Raw genomic sequence first — 22,845 nt, 5'->3', positions numbered from 1 at the left:
GTGATCTTTCTAAAACACCTTCATGGGCCTGTGCCATTGCAGTGCTTGCCATCACCCTGAGGATGAAGTCCAAGGGCCTCTCTATGGAATTCCCACTCCGTGTCTCCATCATCTTGCTCTACCATATTCCCCCCACTTCTCACCCTACTGTTGAAAATCCTTCAATGCCAAATTGCTTGTGGTTCCTGGCATGCACCACACCCTGCTGTTACTCACATCTGTGCCTTTGCAAATACTGTTCCTTCTGCCTAGAATTCTGTCACTCCCATCCCTTCCCCTAACTCCTGCTCAATGTCTGCCTCTGCCCAGACATCTACTCCCAGGGACTCTCCGATGGCCCCACCTCTGCAATTCGGGTTAATTTCTGTGTTCCAGTAATAACTTCCTCCCTTTCTACACCCATCTATAGCAACATTGTGCTTACAGCTTTGTATTAAAATGAGATCTTTCATTTATCTCATCCTGGAGCCTGTACACTGCATAAATCTGAGCTTGTGTCTTACTTGCCTTTGTTCCCCAGCACCTGACAGATAGCAGATGCTCAATGAATGTCTGCTCAGCAAGTGGATTATTCCACATTCATCTGAAAGGAGATGTCTAGCCAGGTAACAGGCAATAATACATCATATCTGGGCTGGTGTGAAGATACCTGAACAACCTTATCCAGTATGGGGGCATCATACTTTGAGTAGGACATTGACCACCACGTTACTTCTAGATTCAGTTTCATCATCTGAATATTACTCAGTGTGTCAACTGTGTTCTCATTTGAGGCACTGGTATCATGTTGTACAGGGCAGAAGAAAGTCCAACCACATGACATGGGAAACCCCGGGAGGTTGACACCGATCTGCGCTAATGTATAGAGGCTAGTCTTCTAATGCTGTGCTTTGCAGTCCACATGTGTCACTTCACTTCCTGACTGCCCTGTGAGATGCGTAATATCCTCTTTTTCATAGACAGGGAAGCTCAGGCTTAGAGTTTAGCCAAGCAGCCTGTATTCCAGAGCCTGTGTTCTCAACCGCAGTGCTCTCTTGCCTCTCACCCATCATCCCAGCATTTGCGACTCTGGGGATCCACATTTCCATGAGACTGTTAGATGATGTTGAGCAGTTCATGCCACTGAAATCTAGTTGCTAACCAGAGAGCTGTCCACTCCCTCCAGCCATCTAGTAACCCCTGTCCATCTGCATGACCACCACCACTGGTAGGCAGCTCACTATCCATACAGCCCCCACCACTGTGGCCTAGTAACCATGTTCTCTCCACCATCACCACCACCAGTGAGCGCATAACTGTCCATACCCACCCCCGACGTACCAGGGATGGTAACCTTGTTCATCTCCATAACCTGTGATCTAATAATGCCATTTACTGCCTTCTCCCCAAACACACCCCTCCAGTGGTCTAGTAACCCTCTCCACACCTTACCACCCCTCCCCCAGTCTAGAATTCCTGTCCACACAGGCATCCTTCAGCAGTGGTCCTATTTTCAAAGAAGCAGAGGTTGGGCATTCTTAGTGAACCACTGCTTATTTGAGACAATCCACTCTATTGCTTCCTTCCAAAGAGCTCACAAATGAACAATTTCTTCTGGAATATTACTTGGCAGTAAAACCACACTCACTATTCCATAACTAATAGAATTAACTTTTTACATTTTGAGACTCGGGTATTTATTAGTTTATCATCTATTCATGCTTCTGTGGTCCCCCAAAACATCCAACAGTGTGTTGACAGTTGTCATTGGATTTATGTAATTGATGCCCTAAGTCTTTATGCCAAGTAATTAATTACCTTTAAAACCCTCTTGCCATGGCCGGGTGCTGTGGCTCACCCCTGTAATCCCAGCACTTTGGGAGGCCGAGGCAGGCAGATCACAAGATCAAGAGATCAAGACCATGCTGGAGATCTAACCAACATGGAGAAACCCCGTTGCTACTAAAAATATAAAAATTAGATGGGCTTGGTGGTGCACACCTGTAGTCCCAGCTACTTGGTAGGCTGAGGCAGGAGAATCACTTGAACCCAGGAGGCAGAGGTTTCAGTGAGCCAAGGTTGCGCCACTGCACTCCAGCCTGGTGACAGCGAAACTCATCTCAGAAAACAAACCCTCTTTCCTACTTCATTTATTGATCTAGCATTTCTGCTGAAGTTGCTTCTTAACCACAAAGAAAGAGGAATAAGGACAGTGTGGGGATTCCTCAGTCCTTCTTGCCTGTTAATAGTGGGCCATCCTTCCAGGTCAGTGATTCCAGCCTCCTGGGTCCCACTCTGAACATAAATAATGACAGAGCCTTTTTGTTGCTCTTGACTTTACAACTTTTAACTAGTCCTTTAAAATCTGAGCTCATCAAATAACTCCCTGAACAGCCATATTGATCCCTTTGGATCAATATTTCTCAAACTTAGAGTTCTAAGTCAATTCCCTGGCAGACCAAGTCTTCCAGACGTACCAGGTAAATACTCTATGTTGGTCTAGGATGATTTGCTTCCACTGTCTCACTACAGAAGGCAGTGGACAGATGCAGAGGCGAAGCATAAGTGGGCAGAGAGAAAAAGCAAGTTAGTTAATGGTCCCTTGCACATGAGAAATGGTACATTTTAAGAAACCCTGGGGGTATCAAAAAGACAAAACATGTAACATGAACATTCATCTAAGCCTTAGCAAAAAGAAATCCTCAATAGTTCTGCAAATAGGCCCACTTCTCTCAAAATTAGGGAGCCAAAGCATGGCTTGTACAACTTAACTAAAAATGTGGATTACTGCATTCTAAATGGTCAGTGATAAGACCCAAGATCCTGCATTTTAACAGCCCAGGAGAGGCTCAGGTGGGCAACCTAGGTTTGCGTTTCACTTTGGGAAAGCAAAGCTGCTTATTTACTTGCGTTCATCCTGATTTTAATGCCTCAATTTTAACCAATTTTTTTTAACATGCATGTTAAGTCAATGAATGCATGCATCATAATAAGTAACTAGATCTGTCTGCTCAGCAAAGTTTTGCACTTCCTTAGGCCCAAGGTGAAGCAGAAGAATGTAAGCATTCTAGTGGTTCTTTTTTTTTCGAAATGGAGTCTCGCACTGTCTTCCAGACTGGAGTGTAGTGGTGCAATCTCAGCTTACTGCAACACCCCCCTCCCAGGTTCAAGAGATTTTCCTTGCCTCAGCCTCCCAAGTAGCTGGGATTATAGGAGCCTGCCACCACACCCAGGTTTTTTTTTTTTTTTTTTTTTTTTGAGATGGAGTCTTGCTCTGTTGCCAGGCAGGAGTGCAATGCTGTGATCTTGGCTCACTGCAACCTCCACCTCCCTGGTTCAAGCTATTTTTCCACCTTAGCCTCTCAAGTAGCTAGGATTACAGGCGTGCGCCACCATACCGGGCTAATTTGCATTTTTAGTAGAGATGGGGTTTCACCATGTTGTCCAGGATGGTCCCGATATTGTGACCTCATGATCTGCCCACCTCGGCCTCCCAAAGTGCTGGGATTACAGGTGCAAGCCACCGTGCCCAGCCTCTGGTGGTTCTTTATATGGCTTTAATTTCATCATTAACCAGCCCCCTGGAATCTATCAAACCAAGTCTGTGTTCTGCCTTCGCTCCCCACTTCGGAAGCAAGGGACTAGTGAATTCCAGCCATTGGAGAAGGACAGGGCGTGTGTATACACCAGTCTAAGCACCTGGGCTAGGATTGGAGCCCATGATTGGGAAACAGAAGTTCGCAGAAGTAAAATGGTAAGACATTGCCAGCCAGGCGAGAAAAGGATTAAAGACAGGTCCGCGATGGTGGGGCCTGGTTTGTTAAGTTGTCCCTTGCTTTTGTTGTCAAGTTGAGCCCCGCAGTTCTCTAATTAGGTGAAGTGTGGAAGCTTTGGAATCTTGCAGTTTGAATCCCAGCTTTGTCGCTTACTAGCTGTGGCACCTTTGGCCATTTTCTTCTGGACACCTCATTTTCCTCATCCCCGAATGGAATTTACCAATATCTCACTGATAGAATTATTAATAAATGACAATATATACAGAAGATGTTTTGCACAGTGATGCTAGCTGGCAAGAATTTTTAGTGTTTTTGTTTTTGTTTTGTTTTGTTTTTTTTGAGATGTAAGGTCTTAGCTGTCCATGTGGACAGAAACAGGCCAAGGAGATTCAAAATCTTGCTCAAGGCTCATGCCTGTAATCCCAGCACTTTGGGAGGCCAGAGGCGGGGGGGTGGATCATTCAAGGTCAGGAGTTTGTGACCAGCCTGGCCAACATGGTGAAATGCTGTCTCCACTAAAAATACAAAAATTAGCCAAGTGTGGTGGCATGTGCCTGTAGACCCAACTACTCAGGAGGCTGAGGCAGAACAATCGCATGAACCCAGGAGGCAGAGGTTGCAGTAAGCTAAGATCAAGCCATTGCCTCCAGTCTGGGTAACAATGTGAGACTCCATCACAAAAAAAAAATAAAAAATAAAAAATAAAAATAAAAAATCTAGCTCAAGAAATGGAATATCTAATAGATTGATGGCTTGAGATGTATGTTCTAAGTTTAGCAAGGGAAATGAGTGTTTGGTTCCAAAGGAAAGATCAGATGGAAGAGCATTAACATATATATATAAATCACGTCTTTTTGAAACTAACAAACTCAGAGTAGAAACACCATGGAGATCTTTTCAGGAAATAAAAAAGAAATAGAAATGATATTTCTGAGAATACTAGGAAGTAACTGGCCAGGCAGAATGTGGACAATGCTTTCCCATCTGCACGTGGCAGAATTGGCATAGAGTAAGGAATTAGTGAGACGGCTGAAAGTCCATTCTCCTGGTACGATTGGGACTCAGAGGCTTGGAGAACTGAAACAGAGCGTCTGATTTCATCTTAGAGAAAGTGGAGGAAGACTTTAACTATTAGGAGACTATGTGGAAAGTTAGTAATAAAAGGGGACCACTGTGCTTTGTTGCCATTTTTTTGTTGTTTTTCTTTTTCTTTTTTTTTTTTTTGAAACGAGGTCACTCTGTCACCCAGGCTGGAGTGCAGTAGTACGATCATGGCTTACTGCAGCCTTGACTTCTGGGGCTCAAACAATCCTCCCACCTCAGCCTCCTGAGTAGCTGGGACTACAGGCACGCACTACCATGCTTGTCCAAACTTTTTAAAATTTTGTGTAGAGCTGGGGTCTTGCCATGTTGCCCAGGCTGGTCTCAACTCCTGGGCTCAAGTGATCCTCCTGCCTTGGCCTCTTACAGTATTGGGATTACGGGTGAAAGCCACTGCACCCGGCCTGTTGCCTTTTTCAAGATAGGTAATACAAACAGTAGTAAAAATTCAAGCACAGGTAGCTGAAAGTTACTTTTCCTTGTCACCTTCTTATTCCACAGTTTTCCTTGGAAGGAAACGTTGTTAGCATTTCTCCTTGTCAATCTAGAGCTACTCCATGTATAAACGAGCATATATTTATTTAACCAATCAATATTGATGGACACTTAAGCTGCACCAACTCCCTCAAGTTACAGTGGTGCTGCCATTCTTCTACCTTCTGTTTGTGCACTTGAGCAAATCTATCTGTAGCATGAATTCCCTAGAAGCAGCATCCAGGTCTAAAGGTTTATGCATATTTAAGTTAGATATTGCCTAATATTTTCTCTCCAAATATATTCCACCTGTTTATACTCCCCCCAGCCCACAGACACCCCCCAGCAATTAGGGCAATGCCTCTGTGACCTCACAGGAAGTAAATCACAGCCTTTGCTAGCTTTTTTTTAAAACTTAGTCTGTTGAGTAAAATGCAAAATTTCTGTTTTAATTGCATTTCTCTATGAGCAAGGCTGTGCACCTTTTCAACCTTCTAAATGCAGTTTTTTATTTTCTGTGAACCGTCTGATACCCCATTCTTTTTGTTTGTTTTTTGTTTTGTTTTGTTTTGTGATGGAGTTTCACTCTTTGTTGCCCAGGCTGGAGTGCAGTGGTGCAATCTCGGCTCACTGCAGCCTCCGCTTCCCAGGTTCAAGTAATTCTCCTGTCTCAGCCTCCCAAGTAGCTAGGATACAGGTGTCTGCCACCATGCCGGCTAACTTTTGTATTTTTAGTAGAGTCTGGGTTTCACCATGTAGGCCACGCTGATCTCAAACCGACCTCAGGTGATACACCCGCCTCGGCCTCCCAAAGTGCTGGGATTACAGGTGTGAGCCACCACATCTGGCTGAAACCCCTATTCTTGAGTCATGCTCTTTAATAAAGATCAGGCTAATGAAGTACAATTAACCATGTCATCTTAGCATTTATAATAGTGAAGAAAGGGAAGGCAGGGAAGAGTTGATGTTTACCAGACATTTTTTTGAAAGTAGGTTTCCAGGCCAAGCATGGTGACTCACGCCTGTAATCTCAGCATTTTGGGAGGCCGAGGTGGGTAAATCACCTGAGGTCAGGAATTCAAGACCAGCCTGGCTAACATGGCAAAACCCCGTCTCTGCTAAAAATACAAAAAATTAGCTGGACGTGATGGCACATGCTTGGAATCCCAGCTACTCAGGAGGCTGAGACAGGAGAATGACTTGAACCTGGGAGGCAGAGGCTATGGTGAGCTGAGATTGTGCCAGTGCCCTCCAGCCTGGGTGACAGAGCGAGACTCCATCTCAAAAAAAATAAATAAAGTAGGTTTCCAGTAGTTCAGATAACAGTCACCATGATACTGCCCTGCAGAGCTGAAAAAGGAAATGTAGGCAACATAAAGATAGCCAAGATAAAGGAATTGATTTCTAATATCTGTGTTTCCTTTCCTGTTTGGGAGGGTATTGAGAAATTTCCACTCAGCCTTCTTAGATGTCCACCCAGACATGGTGAATTTCCCTCGTGCATTTGACCAAGGAAGGATAGATGTACTTCTTGTTACAATTAAAGTTCCAATATATTGGATCTAAAATTACAGCCACATCCCAAGAGTCACCTGTAGTTTTATTGGAGGAAAGGCTGCAGAATTTAAAATATTAAAACTGCTATAGTCTAAGCCATCCACTATAAAAGGTGAGAATAATTAGAGGAACATCCCTGCAGGCTCATGCTATAAGAAACCCGCAGAAACCGACCTAATCATCACCTACTGAATGGTGAATGGTTTAAACATCCACGTTCTACACTGAGACTTCAAAGGCAAGAGGTGTTGCCGTGCTAATGCTCAACCAGCTTGATTCCCTGGCTGAATAATGGACACTGTCTGTATTAAAAGCAATTAAACCATCAAGCCCTTAAAATTCATCCTAATGTTACGGTGTCAGAGGCTAACTAAGGATGTTCATAATAGAAGCTTCTGAAAATCCTGCAAGAATTGGGGAACAGAGAGGATCACTTGAGGAGATTTTTAAGCGCTAATGAATACCAAAATAAATTAATCCTCATCTCTGTCACCCTAGAAACACGTACCCAGTGTTCAGCTCCAACTCTGGCTCACACTGGTGTCTTATGCAATTAGAATGTCTAAAACCTACTCTTAACAGATTATGCATCTTATTCATCTAACCTGAACTACATTCCAGGATGAATAATGTTTTAATTTCATTCATTCAGTGAGTCGGATGGTGTCTGGGGAGTGGAAAAATAACACTCCCAGCTCATGCCTGAGTCTACGTAGCTCTGTCAGAGTGCACGGATAACAAAGAATCTGCTATGTGGACATTATTTTAAACTCACAGCTGAGCTCTCATGCTAATGATGTTTTTGTCTTACTGTCCCTTCAGGAGTTCTTGTATAGTTCCGTTCGAGAATGCGTTTAAAGATGTGGTTAGGGGCAAGTCTGTTAATGCTGTTTCCCACCTAAAAAAAAAAAAAAATGTAAAGGCACAGAAACACAGAAATGAGAGGCAAAAAAAAAAAAAAATCTTTAAGAAACCCAGAAGTGACTGGGCACAGTGACTCATGCCTGTAATCCCAGCACGTTGGGAGGCCGAGCTGGGCGGATCATTTGAGACCAGGAGTTCAAGACCAGTCTGGCCAGCATAGTAAAACTCCGTCTCTACTAAAAATACAAAAATTAACCAGGCATGGTGGCATGCACCTGTAATCCTAGCTACTCAGAAGTCTGAGGCAGGAGAATCGCTTGAACTTGGGAGGCAGAGGTTGCAGTGAGCCCAGATGGCACCACTGTACTCCAGCCTGGGTGACAGAATAATACTTCATCTCAAAAAAAAAAAAAAAAAAAAAAACCAAACCAGAAGGGAAACTTTGGCTTATTAGAAGTGACTCACAACAGTAATAAGTGACTTCAAATATAGTTTTAAAAAACAACTATATTTGAAAGTTCGGATTATTAGAAGTGACTTACAACTTCTAATAAGTCACTTCAAATATAGTAAAAAAAATAACTATATTTGTATTTTTTTTCTTAAGACAGGAAAAATATTGAATAAACTTAATCATGAGCCTCTGCGCAAAAACCAATTCATGAAATAGTAATTCTCTGGACACAGATTCTGAAATTTATCTGAAATTGGTAACATCATAAGTCTCACCACAAAATCATAGAGCCCCTTCCCCACAGCTTCTTGGCACCTGAGTGGCATGTGTGCCTGTGTAAAACCTAGCAAGAATAGCATCACGACAAAACAGCCTTTCTGGCAGAAAAATGCCAGGACCTGCTTACCGCTATTTATTGAAATCATTTGATAGTGGTTTGCCAAAGAAAATTCCGTACTCAAAGATGGAAGCACATATCCTGTCCTACCTCACATAAGACTGAGACCCACGAACTACTGAACCCCAAAGGTTCTTGTCATTCCTTAGGATATAGAGTATGTTACTCTACAGTTTTGCAGAGACTACATGATGTAGTTAGAAATAAGTAGGGAATTGATGACCAAAGTAAAACTTTCATGAATAGATATTTGATAAATTACTCAAGGAGAATTAAAATTTAATGCACTAAAACTAGTTAATTGAATAAAGATCTGCTATGCTTCTACACTGTGCTGGTATGTCGAAGAAGATGCCACCTTTGGCTCCAGGTGGCTAATCATCATCAGAGTGAGAGCTCCCCATCTAGAATGGATTCATACATCAACTGTGCTAAAACCAGAATTACTTTGAAAGTTGATTGTCTGGAACATTTCTTGAAAGAAATACAAATTGGAAAAGTTTTGTGCCAGTTAGTCTATATAAAAGAATCTAAGCCACACCCAAAAATAAAAATGTAATTTTGACCTTTTGAACTCCTGACCTTTTTTTTTTTTCTTTCTGAAATAAGAGTTTTGTTCTTGTTGCCCAGGCTGGAGTGCAATGGCACAGTCTCAGCTCACTGCAACCTTAGCCTCCCAGGTTCAAGCAGTTCTCCTGCCTCATCCTCCCAGGTAGCTGGGACTACAGGCATGCAGCACTATTCTCAGCTAATTTTGTATTTTTAGTAGAGATGGGGTTTTACCCTGTTGGTCAGGAACTCGAACTCCTGACCTCAGGTGATCCCTCTGCCTTCACCTCCTTTAAAAGTGTTGGGATTACAGGCATGAGCCAGTGCGCACAGCCAATTTGGACCTTTTCTGAAGAGAAAGATGAAGTAGAGTCAACCTTCTCACTAGTCTTTTTTTAGAAATAAGACCACTAAGTTACTATAAGAAATCATCCCTAATTAATAGATGCAATGTAATGTATCACATTTCTACTAAGATGTCAATACAGTTTTCTTGACAAATCCATTATGAAAAAGTACAATTTTTCAAATATATACTCTACTTGCTGCCAAATAGTATGCTTTCCCAGAATTCAGTAAGAACTTGTAACAATACATCAGTCTGTTTAGTCTCTACCAAATTAAAATTGAAATAAGCGACAGCTATCTGGGAAACCAGAATGAGTAAATTGCACTTTCTCTCATCTCTCAGTCGGACATGGCACAAATCAAATTATATCATTGAGCAGTAGCTCCTGGCATATGAATGCTTAATGTCCAAAAATGCAGTGTCTGCCACCTAGACAAGTGAAATGAGTTACCTGAGGTCACATAGCCAAACAGCAGCAAAGCCAAAGCTGAGCGCCAACTCCTGTTCCTTTTTTGTCATTAGAGTGCTCCTTTCAAACACATGGCAAAGCAGTGTTGCTTAGCAATTCAGAGAGCGGAGGTTACCTGGGTTCAAATCCCAGCTCTGCCATTTACTAGCTTTGTGACTTGATGAAAGTTCCTTTGTCTTTCCTTTGTCCTTCCTCTTTCCTTATGTAGAAAACAAGGATAATAATAATTTTCCTTTCTTCAAAGGGCTGTTGGAAGAGTAAATAAGTTATCTGATGGTAAAATTCTGGGCACTCAAAAATGTTAGTTTTTGTTTGTTTGTTTGTTTTCCTCTTTGAATATTTAAAGAGCATGATTAATGCACTGGTGTTCAGTCAGGAGGTAGGATTCTGGCTGACACCATCTGCTGTAAAAACATACTACTTAAGTGAATTCTGCTAAGAGAGTCCCAATTGGAGAGCCACAGTTCTGGGGGAATGGACTGGGGATGGACTAATGGCAGGGCTTCCTGACCTTTTCTTGTCCTTGGCATACATAGAAAGTGATGTATTTGAATAGCATGTAGGGCAAACAGACAAGGTTGCTTGAGGCTCCAGGCTCCCCAGGTCCTGCCCACTTACTCTAAGGACTGGGAGAATAAATAGTTCAGCCCACTTGCAACCATTCTTAGGCTTAGGCTGAGAAGCTCTCTTACCAGTTGAGAAGCTCTCTGAGATCTTTGTCACCTTATTCCCGATGTGTTCTGATTATAAAACTGTCCCCATTAGGAGTATGGAATTGTCCCCACTGAGGCTAAAAGTAAAAGAGGAACCAGTTTGTCCCAACCAGCTCCCCCAGAAGGTGTGTGGAGAACTTGTGTGTCACCTGCAAGTCTACCGTGTGGGCTACATATACACTGATTCCACCTCCAGGAATCCCAACTTGGAGTTAGGACACGTGACATAAATAGGTGATCAGTAAGTCTGAGTTCGAGCAGCACTTGATACGTGTGCACTGAGCAATCTAGACAAGACACAGGGGACTCTGGATAGGGGATGTTTATTGTGTTTCCCACTGCATCAGCTGGCACAGCACCTACGGGGGACTTCTTGACCATCCAGACGTGGACATTCTGTTAAAGGCGAGGAGTCTGTTGATTTCTTGGCCGCCTGGCTAATGATTTGGTTACTTAGAAGGTAGAAGAAACACTGCAGCCCTTATTACTGTTGTAAGTTGTGGTCGGCAAGGAAGACTACATTGGAAACATGTAAGTAACAAGATCCATGGAAGAAAAAACCCTGACATCCCGGAATCATTCATATGAAATGAGTGAAATCCAGTGCTTAATTCTCCATATATATATATATATATATTTTTTTTTTTTTTTTTTTTTTTGAGACGAAGTTTTGCTCTTGTTGCCCAGGCTGGAGTACAATGGTACGATCCCGGCTCACCACAACCTCCACCACCCAGCTTCAAGCGATTCTTCTGCCTCAGCCTCCCCAGTAGCTGGGATTACCAGAATGCACCACCAAACCTGGCTAATTTTGTATTTTTAGTAGATACGGGGTTTCTCCATGTTGGTCAGGCTGGTCTCGAACTCCCAATCTCATGTGATCCACCCACCTTGGCCTCCCAAAGTGCTGGGATTACAGGTGTGAGCCACCACGCCCAGCCAGTTCTCCATATATTCTTTATCTTGTTTTTGGTATTCTTTTTTTAAATGAGTTTTTGTGGGTACATAGTAGGTATATATATTTATCGGGTATATGAAGTGTTTTAAAACAGGCATGCAATGGGAAATAATCACATCATATATATTTTACTCTTCAGAAAAACGAATTTCAAAATGTCAAAGAAAATAGACTTAAAAAGGAATATTTTTTACGTGGGCTGTGAATTTAGAAAGCACAGATAATCCAAAAGAGAAAGGCTTTATGAGCCTCTCAGATTAACCCACAATTTGTAATAGTATTTTAAAGAGTAAGAAGATGGAATATATGATCCAAAACAAAGGGACACAGAACTCTTTTTAAGGACTCCAAAGCTTTGTAGATGCTCACTTCGGTTGGAGCAAAAAGATGAGCAATTTATAACAGCCATTTTTGAGGATAGTATGTGAGACTAACCAGCAGAATCAGAGCTACTCAACTTTCATTTTGCTTTTTTTCTTTTTCAACGAGGAAGCTAGTCACTATACTAACTGCAGAGAGTAAAGAGAACAAACAGAAGAAAACTGAAGTCGAAGAGAAGAGAAAGAGTAGTCAGAAAATATTTTACTGCTTTTTGATTAGCTCAAGTCTCTAGGCTCAGGAAAATGGTCTCCCAAAACAGAGAAAATCTGCACTTGTCATTGCTGAATCAGCATCAGCACCCTTTGAACAGGTATGGAGTCTTGGGAAAATGCCAGACAAGTAGATGGACAGTTTCTTGGAAAATGAATTCTAAAAACTAGACTGATAAGCTGCATTGCAATACTGAGGAAAATTTGAGAACAGAGTCTTTTGTAAGCACTTCGTAAAGGAAGCAGTGTTCACTTAGGAACAGCGCAGATTTGCTGAGAGTAAGTCATGCTAATCTTTCCAGATTCTTAGTAAGCTAAGAGTAGGACTGTCTAACCTGATAAGTAGAATTTATCAGAAACTGACATTTAATGGTGAAACACTAGAAATATATAAACTTCAGAAATAAGATAAGGATAACTGCTAATATTTAATATCATTCTGGAGACCTTATCAATGCAGTAAGCCAAGAAAACAAGATTAGGAATAACTATTGAAAAGGAAGAAACAAAATTCATGTGATTCTCTTCCTAAAATCCAAGTGAATTCCAACTGGTAAGAGAGCTGTACAAAGTGGTCAGAGGCAGAAATATCCTCAAGTCAGCAGCTTTGTATATCTAGTCATTAAAAAATTAGGAGAGATGTAATAATTAATAAGAACTCATTTTCAATTGTGGCAAAACTGAAAAATACCTAGGAATAAAGGTATGTTCTAAACCTTAATGAAAAAGTTTAAAAATTCTAACTGAAGGACATTTTAAAAGACCTGAGTAAGTGGAGAGAAATATGTTCCTTATGAATATATTCTTTCAAATTAATCCATAATATTTAATGCTTTAAATCAGAATTCCAGTGGAATTGTTTGGAAGTATCTTGAATTCTGGAATTCAAGAGTTCAAGTTACTATCACAAAAGGAACCCAGAAGACTAGGCACATGATAATAGCTAAGAAAAAAAAAAAAAAAAAAACAGAAGAAAAATAATGATGTGAAAAAGGGAATAAGATTCATAATGTCACATATACAAGTATATATTAAAACAAAAGTCGTTAAGACAGTCTGATACACAGTTAGATAAGTAGATCAATAAACATATGGAAAGGCCAGGCACAGAGGCTGATGCCTGCAATACCAGTGCTTTAGGGTGAGAAGTGGAAGGATTGCTTAAGGCCGGGATCTGAGACCAGCCTGGGCAACATGATGAGACCCTGTCTCTACAAAAAAATGAAAAATTAGCCAGGTGTGGTAGTGCACACCTGTAGTTGTACATTTCTACATTTCTAGGCATTTCTTACAGAGGGAATTTAATTCAGGGAATTGGTTATACGGGGGCTGAAAAAAAGCTAAGAAACGTAATTGGACAGTGAGGCAACCCAGCAATTAGCAACACCAGAACCTGCTTATCACTCCTAGAGCTGGAGAGACGAAGGGAAGTGGCAGTGTTCTAGCACTCAGGAGCTAAGGCAGCAGGAAGCCAGGCTAGTGGGAGATGGAGCCACAGAGAACTCGCGTGGCTGCTTCTGGAAACATCACCAGAGGCATGAAGAATTGAGGGAGAAATACCCTGACTTGTCTACTGTTTTCACCTTCCAGTCCATGTCAATGCTGCCCATTGGCCAACTCTATGTAGAAGCCAGAGGACAGGGAGCGTGAGCAGTCAGTTTTCTGTAAACAGAGTAAGTCTCAGGGGAGCAGAGAAAGGGTCTGAGAGCACTCAGGAAAGTGGCGGACACATATGAAGAGAGCATCGCAAGTTCACAGGGCAAGGTTGAATGATTCTTTGGTTGATCTTGGAACAGTCGGCTCTCCATTTCAGAAAAAGTTAGGACTTTACTTCACAACATACGCGTAAATTCCTGATAAGTTCATAATCCAAATGTGAAAAATAAAAGCTGGAAGTTCACTCTCATGCCAACATGGAGTTCAGGCAAGTCCCCTCAGCAGTTAGCATGCCTTGCCAGCTCCAGGCCCTTAGCAGGCAGTGTCCTCTGCCCAGACTGCCCGATGCAGTCCCTCCCCCAGCCACTGTCATCATCCTCAGTAGCTAGGACCTTCTTCAAGCATCACTACCTCAGGAAGTCTTCCTTGTTGGTTCCAGCTGGGTTGGCACCCCAACCCATGTATCAAGGCAGCAGTGAGCTCCTAGAAGGCTCAGATGGTTTGGCGTGTCCCCACCCAAATCTTATCTCGAATTGTAGCTCCCACAATTCCCAAGTGTTGTGGGAGGAACCTGGTGGAAGACAATTGAATTATGGGGGCAGTTCCCCCCATACTGTTCTTGTGGTAGTGAATAAGTCTCATGAGATCTGATGGTTTTTAAGGGTTTCCCCTTTCCCTTGGGTCTCATTCTCTGTTGTCCACCGCCGTGTTAGACGTATCTTTCACCTCCTGCCATGATTGTGAGGCCTCTCCTGTCACGTGGAACTGAGAGTCCATCAAACCTCTTTCTTTTGTAAATTGCCCAGTCTCGGGTATGTCTTTATCAGCAGCGTGAGGACGGCCTAATACAAGAGCAAAGATAACATCTCATTTTTCTTTACCCTTATGCATGGCACAGTGCCAGGCACAAGAGCTGGCCCTCAAATATGCACCAAATGCACTGATATTTCATTTTGTTCTCTGTCTAACCAGTATTAGTTGAGCACCTGCTGCATGCTTAATACTTTCCTTAGCACAGTGGAGGACATGAAAATACGTTATGTGACAGTCTCTGTTCCTACAGAGTTAACTGTATGGTTGAGAGGACAAGACGTATACACAAGGATGTCTTAGCCAGGGGGATTCTGAGGAGGACTTGGATTTTCCTGATGAGTGCACTTGCTGCCTTAAATAGAAGCCAAGACAGATGGGAAGAGGCAGCAGATGGGCAGCACTTGAGGCAGCGAGCAGAGAGGCAGGAGTCTTGGACTCTGTCCCAGGATCAGGCAGGTACCTGCTGTGTGACCTGGTCATCTCCCTCCCCATAGCAAGCCCCCATCCCCCTATATGCAAAATGAGGAGGTTGGACTACTACAGCAGTGGTTCTCAGCCCTGATCACACATTGGATTGAGAGAGAGATTATGATGCAATTTAGTCTGCGGAAGGGCCTCGGCACTGATACTTTTCGAAACCTTTCCTTGTGATTTTTTGATCAGCTTTATTAAGATACGCATCATATACCAAACAATTCACCAATCTAAATTGGCCAACTTAATGTTTTTTAGCATTTTCACCCAGTTGTGCAACCATCACTGTGATATAATTTTAGAACGTTTTCATCACCCCCAAAAGACACTCCACCCCCATTAGCAGTCACTCCCCTTCCCCTGCCCGCTATCCTCCCTAGTCCTAGGTAACCATAATCCGCTTTCTATCTCTATGGATTTGCCTGTTCTAGATGTTTTATATAAATGGAATCATATAATACTTGGCCTTTTTGGTTCTGGCTTCTTTCATGTACTATATAATGTTTTCAAAGTTTATCTATGTCATGGCCTGCACAATATTTCATTCTCGTTTGTGGCTGAATAATATTCCTTTTTTTTTTTTTTTTTGAGACAGAGTCTCGCTCTTGTCGTCCAGGCTGGAGTGCACTGGTATGATCTCGGTTCACCCAACCTCCGCCTCCCAGGTTCAAGCAATTTTCCTGCCTGAGCCTCCCAAGTAGCCCCAGCCACTGCAGGCACTTGCCACCATGCCTGGCTAATTTTTGTATTTTTAGTAGCGATGGGGTTTTGCTGTGTTAGCCAGGATGGTCTTGATCTCCTGACTTCGTGATCCACCCACCTTGGCCTCTCAAGGTGCTGGGATTACAGGCGTGAACTGCTGTGCCTAGCATGCATAATATTCTTTTGTATGGATAAACCATGTTCTGTCTATCCATTCATCAGTTGATGGATATTTGGGGTGTTTCTACCTTTGGGCTCTTATGAATAATGCTGCTGTGAACATTCGCATGTAAGTCTTTGCATGGACCTGTTTTCATTTCTCTTGGGCAGATACTAGGAGTAGGCTCACTCAGTCAGATGGTAACTCTTACGTTCAACATTTTGAGGAACTGCCAAACTGTTTTTCAAATTGGCTGTACTATTTTGCATTCTCTCCAGCAGTGAATAGGAGATTCCCCTAGTTATTATATTTTATTTTATTTTAGAGACAAAGTCTCCCTCTGTCACCCAGGCTGGAGTGCAGTGGTGCAATCTTGGCTCACTGCAACCTCCACCTCCTGGGTTCAAGTGATTCTCATGCTTCAGCCCCAGAGTAGCTGGGATTACAGGTGCCCACCACCATGCCCAGCTAATTTTTGTATTTTTAGTAGAAACAGGGTTTCACCATGTTGGCCAGGATGGTCTTGATCTCTTGACCTCGTGATCTGCCCACCTTGGCCTCCCAAAGTGCTGGGATTACAGCTGTGAGCCCCTGCACCCAGCTGCCGGGTTAATTTTTTGTTGTTGTGTAGAGATGAGGTCACCCTATGTTGTCCGGTCTCAAACTCCTGGCCCCAAGTGATCCTCCTGCCTTGGCCTCCAAAAGTGCTGGAAGTACAAGTGTGAACTGCTGCACCCAGCCCAGCATGCAGCAATTTTGACTGAGCAGCAAGTGTTTGGTAGTCTGCCAGTCCAGGGTCAGGGAGAGGAGAGGCTCTAGGGGTGCATATGGGATTTGTCAGGGCTCAAAGAGCCCCTGTAACCTCCCTTGTTCTGCAGGCAATAAAGTCCCGTATGAGTAGGCCCCAGTACGAACACTAGCTTTTCTGGAGCTGGAGGCCAAATGGGAACTGGATCTTCCCTTGAGAAAAGGGAGGAGAAGAAATTAGGTCAGGGGCAGTTCTCACTTTGCCTGTACTAACAGCGCACGTTACTCCCTTTCACTAAGCCCCAATGCCTAAGGGGGCACCAGCAGCTTCCTTGCAGGAAAACTGAAAATTAACCATTAAAGCGCCTAGCACAGTGCTAGGCACATAGCAGCCCCTTCTTCCATGCTAGATTTCTTTTCAACTGCCAGCTCATGAAAGCAGAGACTGAAGCCTACATCTGTCCTCTGTCACCCACCCTGAAAACCAGGATGTGGGACCTCCTTTCCAGAATGCCAGGAACCTCAGTCCTTGATGATGGTGAGTGTGCAGCCAGCTTTGTCTCCTGGGCCTTAGCCAAGGTCCCCAAGTACTGTTGGACCTTCTAGGGTGGGCTTGACCTTCTCTGAGGTCTCTGTTAGGAGGGAAGATGCACAACCTAGTGAATGTCATTGACATTATAGTCTGCGAGTGCCATCTCCACGAGTTCCTCAGGACACAATCCATGAAGCCATGAGCAATCCCACAAAACTTCTCCATTTTTTTTTTTTTTTTTTGAGACGGAGTCTCACTCTGTCACTGAGACTGGAGTGCAGTGGTGCAATCTTGGCTCACTGCCACCTCCGCCTCCTGGGTTCAAGTGATTCTCCTGCCTCAGCCTCCTGAGTAGCTGGGACTACAGATGCAGGCTCCATGTCTGGCTAATTTTTTGTGTTTTTAGTAGAGATAGGGTTTCACTGTGTTAGCCAGGATGGTCTCGATCTCTTGGCCTCGTGATCCACCCGCCTTCGCCTCCCAAAGTGCTGGGATTACAGGCATAAGCCTCCATGCCCGGCTCCATGTTAGAATCTATAGGATGATTCCCCAAGCGTGTGAGTTGAGAAAGTGCACAGGTGATTCTACTGCCTGCTTGGGAACCTTTGCTCTTTGAGAGACCTTTAACCTGAGCAGATTCCTGATTCCAGCTTCAGGCAGCTTCTCTGACCCTCATCTATTTCTCTTTTCATTTGTTTCTTTCTCTGCCTCTCTCCAAAGTAGCTGTAAGATGAAGGTCACACATGCATATTTTATTTGACATGTTATGAAATGCACTTTCTCACTCCTCACATACATATCTTTTTACTGTTTAACTCTTTACTCTGGGTTTCCTTGAAATAAAGTTTTAAATACCACTCACTTTTAACATGGAAAGACAAATGCATGATACCACTGTGCTCTTCCAAGTCGGTGGCAGACATCAATAATCAATCACAGCACTCTTCCCCCCTGAGTTGGACACAACCTCAGACTTCTTCTGAATCTTGCACTCGAAGCAGACAGTGAGAATCAATTGGAGTTGGCATGACAGATGATATCTATTTGCCATCCCTTAGGAACTCTTACTCAAAGCTTTCCAACTCCACCTCCGGCCCTGAATGTACGCCAGATCTCTGCTACAAGACATCTTTCCCTTTGGGTGTTCATCCTCACACTCTTTATTACCCATGTGATGTTCAATCATAATTTTTTCTGCTCAAAGCAGCCCTCATTCTTCACCTCCTTCTTTCTGTTAATGACATGCCATTCGCCTGATCCTCCAGGCTAAAAAGAATTTGGAATTTTTCTGACCCCTCCATGTCTCCACGTTCTCCCTTTCTCTAATCCAGCTACTATCCCTATCCTGTCCCTGTTTTCCTTTTGAAGTTTTTCTAATTTGTCCCTCCCACCTACACAATGACGGTGTCAGACCTTTAATAGGCTGGTAGCAGTGAGGAAGAAGGGCAGGGTGGAAGATGAGCCTTCCATTGGGAAGGTCTCTCCAGTCCTTCCAAGCAGGGGGAATTTTCTATGTTCTGAGCTCCCAGTCTCTGCAGCTCCTTAGGACAGATATTATTTCCAACATATTTGCAAGACAGGAAAAATAATATTAACAGGCTTCGGGGGTCTATAGAGCTGTTGTCAAATCTCAGCTGCACAACTTCATCAATCCATCCTTCCTTTCATTCTTCCTTCCTCCCCCTTCCATTCCCTCCCTTCTTCCTTCCAGCAAATATTTATGGAACACCTACTGTGTAACAAGCAAATGTCTCCATGTTTGTAAAAGGGAATCTTCTCTATAAAATAGCTAGCACAGTACCTGGGACATACAGCAAGTACTGAATAAATAGTCAGGGAAAAAGATGATTCTCAGATCCAGAAATTTGCCCAGAAGTCACTTAACCCAACTCATGTTACAGTTGAGGGAATGGAAGTCCAGAGTGACTGCCCAAGCTTCTCCTGCCAAGGAGGGGAAGAACTAAGACTCGAGCCCAGGTTTTTCCACTCCAACTCAGGGCACTTTTTGCTGTTCCATGGGACATGAAGCGGGTGTATACCCTGGTTATGTTTTAGGTTGGAGAGGCGAGGAAGGATTGTGATTCCCAGAAGGCAAACTCGTGCCTTCTTCCACATTCTTACACGCACACACACACACACACACATGCACTTGAGCAAAGTCTCCAGGAGGCAGCCAAGTTATGTCAGAGATGCAGCTCGTGGGGCAATGTCGGGGACAAATAGTGCCATTTCTTCTGGACTGTCTCCTGCATCTGCAACAGAGTCCTCAATGACACCTCCTCCCATGTCCCCAAGTGACAGGCCTGCAAGCCCTGCTTACACAGCTTCAGAAATAGCCGAGACAGTTCACCTCACTCCATCCACCAGGTCAGCCTAGATCTCGCTCTGCAGCAGTCTCTTAACAGAGAGATACTGGAGTCTCTCTCCACCAGTCTCCTCCACACAGCACTCAGAACAAACTCTCCAACATGTAACTTCCTTGCTTAAGCCCTTTCCCTGATAACCCAGCACCTGATAACCTGATAACTAAGCCTGCATTACCAGCCCCAGCCTGTCTTAGTCTCCCTTCCTGCGACTTCCCTCCTCACTTCTCTTCTCCAAGCATCCTGCTCTTTCAAGTACCACTCCTTTGCTCATACTATTCCTTAGGCCTGGAACAGCTGTTTCTGCCTTTTCCACCTAAAAGAAAGTCTACACACACAAAAACAATGACAAAACAGCACACCTCCTCTGATCTCAAGCATGTGGGTTATAAATAGGAATAACCCAACTACATCAAGCAATAAATAAATAACGGAATTTACTGGACCTTCTAATTGAAAAGGTCAGTGGTAATGCCAGCTTCAGGCGTGGCTGGAACCGAGAGCTAAAATGATATCATTAGGTTTCTTCTCTCTCTGACTACCTCTGACCTCTGCTCGTCTTGTCTTTCTTTGTGCGTTGGCTTCGGTCTCACAGGTACCACTTCTCTGTGTCCAAAAAAGACGTTCACGAAGAGCCCCAACTTACATCACCATTACAGCCAGAGCCAGCTTATCCATTACACATAGTAGGCACACAATACTTAGGCTCACAGTACTTTCAGGGACCCACAAAAATGTTTTCAATATTTTTTAAAATAAAAAAAAAGGATGTTCAGTTGAAGAAAACATTTTAATATATGGTATTAACATACTTTTATACAGTCATGAAATTTAATTTTTGGTTCATTTTTATAGAAAACAGACAGGCTGGGCGCGGTGGCTTACGCCTGTAATCCCAGAACTTTGGGAGGCCGAGGCGGGTGGATCACAAGGTGAAGAGATCGAGACCATCCTGGTCAACATGATGAAACCTCATCTCTACTAAAAATACAAAAGTTAGCTGGGCATGGTGGCACATGCCTCTAGTCCCAGCTACTCGGGAGGCTGAGGTGGGAGAATTGATTGAACCCAGGGTGGAGGTTGCGGTGAGCCGAGATCGTGCCATTGCACTCCAGCCTGGGTAACGAGAGCGAAACTCCATCTCAAAAAAAAAAAGAGAATGGACAAAGCCAAAAGTGCTTGCGGCACAAGTGCTTGCGGCACAATAAGGCCCTGGCTGCCTGTCACAAAGAAAGAGAGAGCCTTTCTTTCCATTTTCATGTGTTAAAATAAATCTTAGGAAAAACTCTGATTGTCCCTAATTGGATCACATTCCAGAATACTCTCACTAGAAGGATGCAGGACTCTGATTGGCCAGGCTTAAGTCCCAGGCCCACCCGGAGGAGGAAATGTCAATCCCATACCAACACAAGGAATGTGGTTTCCTATGAGAAGATTCTATTTCAAGAATTGTCCAGCAAAACTTAACTATCTTCCCCCGAATGCTCTTTCCCTTACAAACACCTTCTCTCAGGAGAACCGATTGCTTCCACTTCTGCATTTTCTTAGCAGTTTGTTCTAGTATGATTGTAAGTGACTGAATCACAGAGCTTCCTACTCTGCAGTGTGTGTTGCTTGAAGGCAGAGTGAAAGAGTGGGCTGTAGAGACCTGAACCATGAGAATGAGCAGGAAAAGGGGTTAGCCCTGCAGGGGAATAGGAGGAGGGGATTTTTATCCGAGTCTTAAAGGCTGGAAGTCTTCCTGGAAGAAGGAGTATTTTCACTGGGTTGACAGATGAGGTAGGACTCCAGGAGGCAGCAAGAAGTGAGAAGCATCAGGATGGGAAGGAGTTAGGGTATGAAGTAGAAGGATGTAGCAGGAGATGAAGCTGAAAAGAGACCGGGACAAGATTGGGGGAGGGGCGGTCCGTGCCACATAAAGGAGTGTGGCTTTTATCCTCCAAGCCAGGGCTCTTCACCTGGGCCCATGGAGAGGCTCTAGAGGGCCTGAAATTGTGTGTAGGATGTTGCATGTTGGTGCAGGAAAGGTTCGTGGTACTCATCAGATTTCTAAAGGGGTTCCCATCTTAAAGTGGTTAAGAATTATTAATATTAGGCTGGGAGCGGTGCATCATGCCTGCAATCCCAGCACTTTGGGAGGCTGAGGCAGGCAGATCACTTGAGGTCAGGAGTTTGAAACCAGCCTGGCCAATATGGTGAAACCCCGTCCCTATTAAAAATACAAAAATTAGCCAGTCATGGTGGTGAGCACCTGTAATCCCAGCTACTCAGGAGACTAAGGTATGAGAATTGCTTGAACTCGGGAGGTGGAGGTTGCAGTGAGCCAAGATAGCACCACTGCACTCCAGCCTGGACAACAGAGTGAGACCCTGCCTCAAAAAAAAAAAAGAATTAATAGTAATAGAGATATATTCAAACTCCTTGAGGAAGGAGAGCGTGGTCTGGTGTGTAATTAGAATAGCACTCTGGCAGTTACTCTGTGGAGGATGGACTAAAGGAATAGGCGGAGATGGGGAGAGCTGGCAGGAACCTGTTAGAAGGGTCTGGGTGGGAGATGACATGGGCTTCAAATGGGGCAATGCTAGCTTTAAAAAAAAAAAAAGGAGGTGATCCATTGGAATTAAAAGTTGTTGTAAGCTGGGCACAGTGGCTCACACTTGTAATCCCAGCATTTTGGAAAGCCCAGGAGAATGGGCCACTTGAGCCCAGGAATTTGAGACCAGCCTGAGCAACATAGCAAGACCTGATATTTACAAAAAATTGTTACAAATTAGCCAGGCATGGTGTCGTGTGCCTGTGGTCTCAGCTGTCTGGGACGCGGAGGTGGGAGGATCACTTGATCCTGGGAGCTTGAGGCCACAGTGAGCTGCGTCTGTGCCACTGTACTCCAGCCTGGGCAACATAGCAAGACCCTGTCTCAAGAAAAAGATGTTGTAGCAGTGATGTTAACTGGAGCTTACTGCAAGTTGGGGATGATAGAGAGGAAGAGAAAGTGACCCCAAGACTTCTGGTTTGCACTATGATCTTGTCATAGGATTATTTACAAATTATTTTATTATTGTTTGTACCTGTTCCTCTCATTTAGAGAATGCCTTTTTTAAAAAAGAAAGAAATGTTATTTCATTTAATTTCAAAGACTTTTTTAAGGTACAAGATTTAAAGACTCTG

General features: G+C 43.6%; 1 protein-coding gene across 4 annotated transcripts in view; it reads left to right on the top strand.

The window, feature by feature from the left end:
• The window catches only part of EPB41L4B (erythrocyte membrane protein band 4.1 like 4B), a 161,531-nt gene that overhangs the window by 89,219 nt on the left and 49,467 nt on the right, over nucleotides 1–22,845 (top strand). The window lies entirely within an intron of this gene.

Source organism: Sapajus apella, unplaced genomic scaffold, assembly GCF_009761245.1.
Source record: "Sapajus apella isolate SASKATOON/1434 unplaced genomic scaffold, GSC_monkey_1.0 scaffold46, whole genome shotgun sequence".
Taxonomy (NCBI): domain Eukaryota; kingdom Metazoa; phylum Chordata; class Mammalia; order Primates; family Cebidae; genus Sapajus; species Sapajus apella.
Note: the sequence above shows the minus strand (reverse complement) of the source record. Positions and strands in the feature narration are given on the sequence as shown.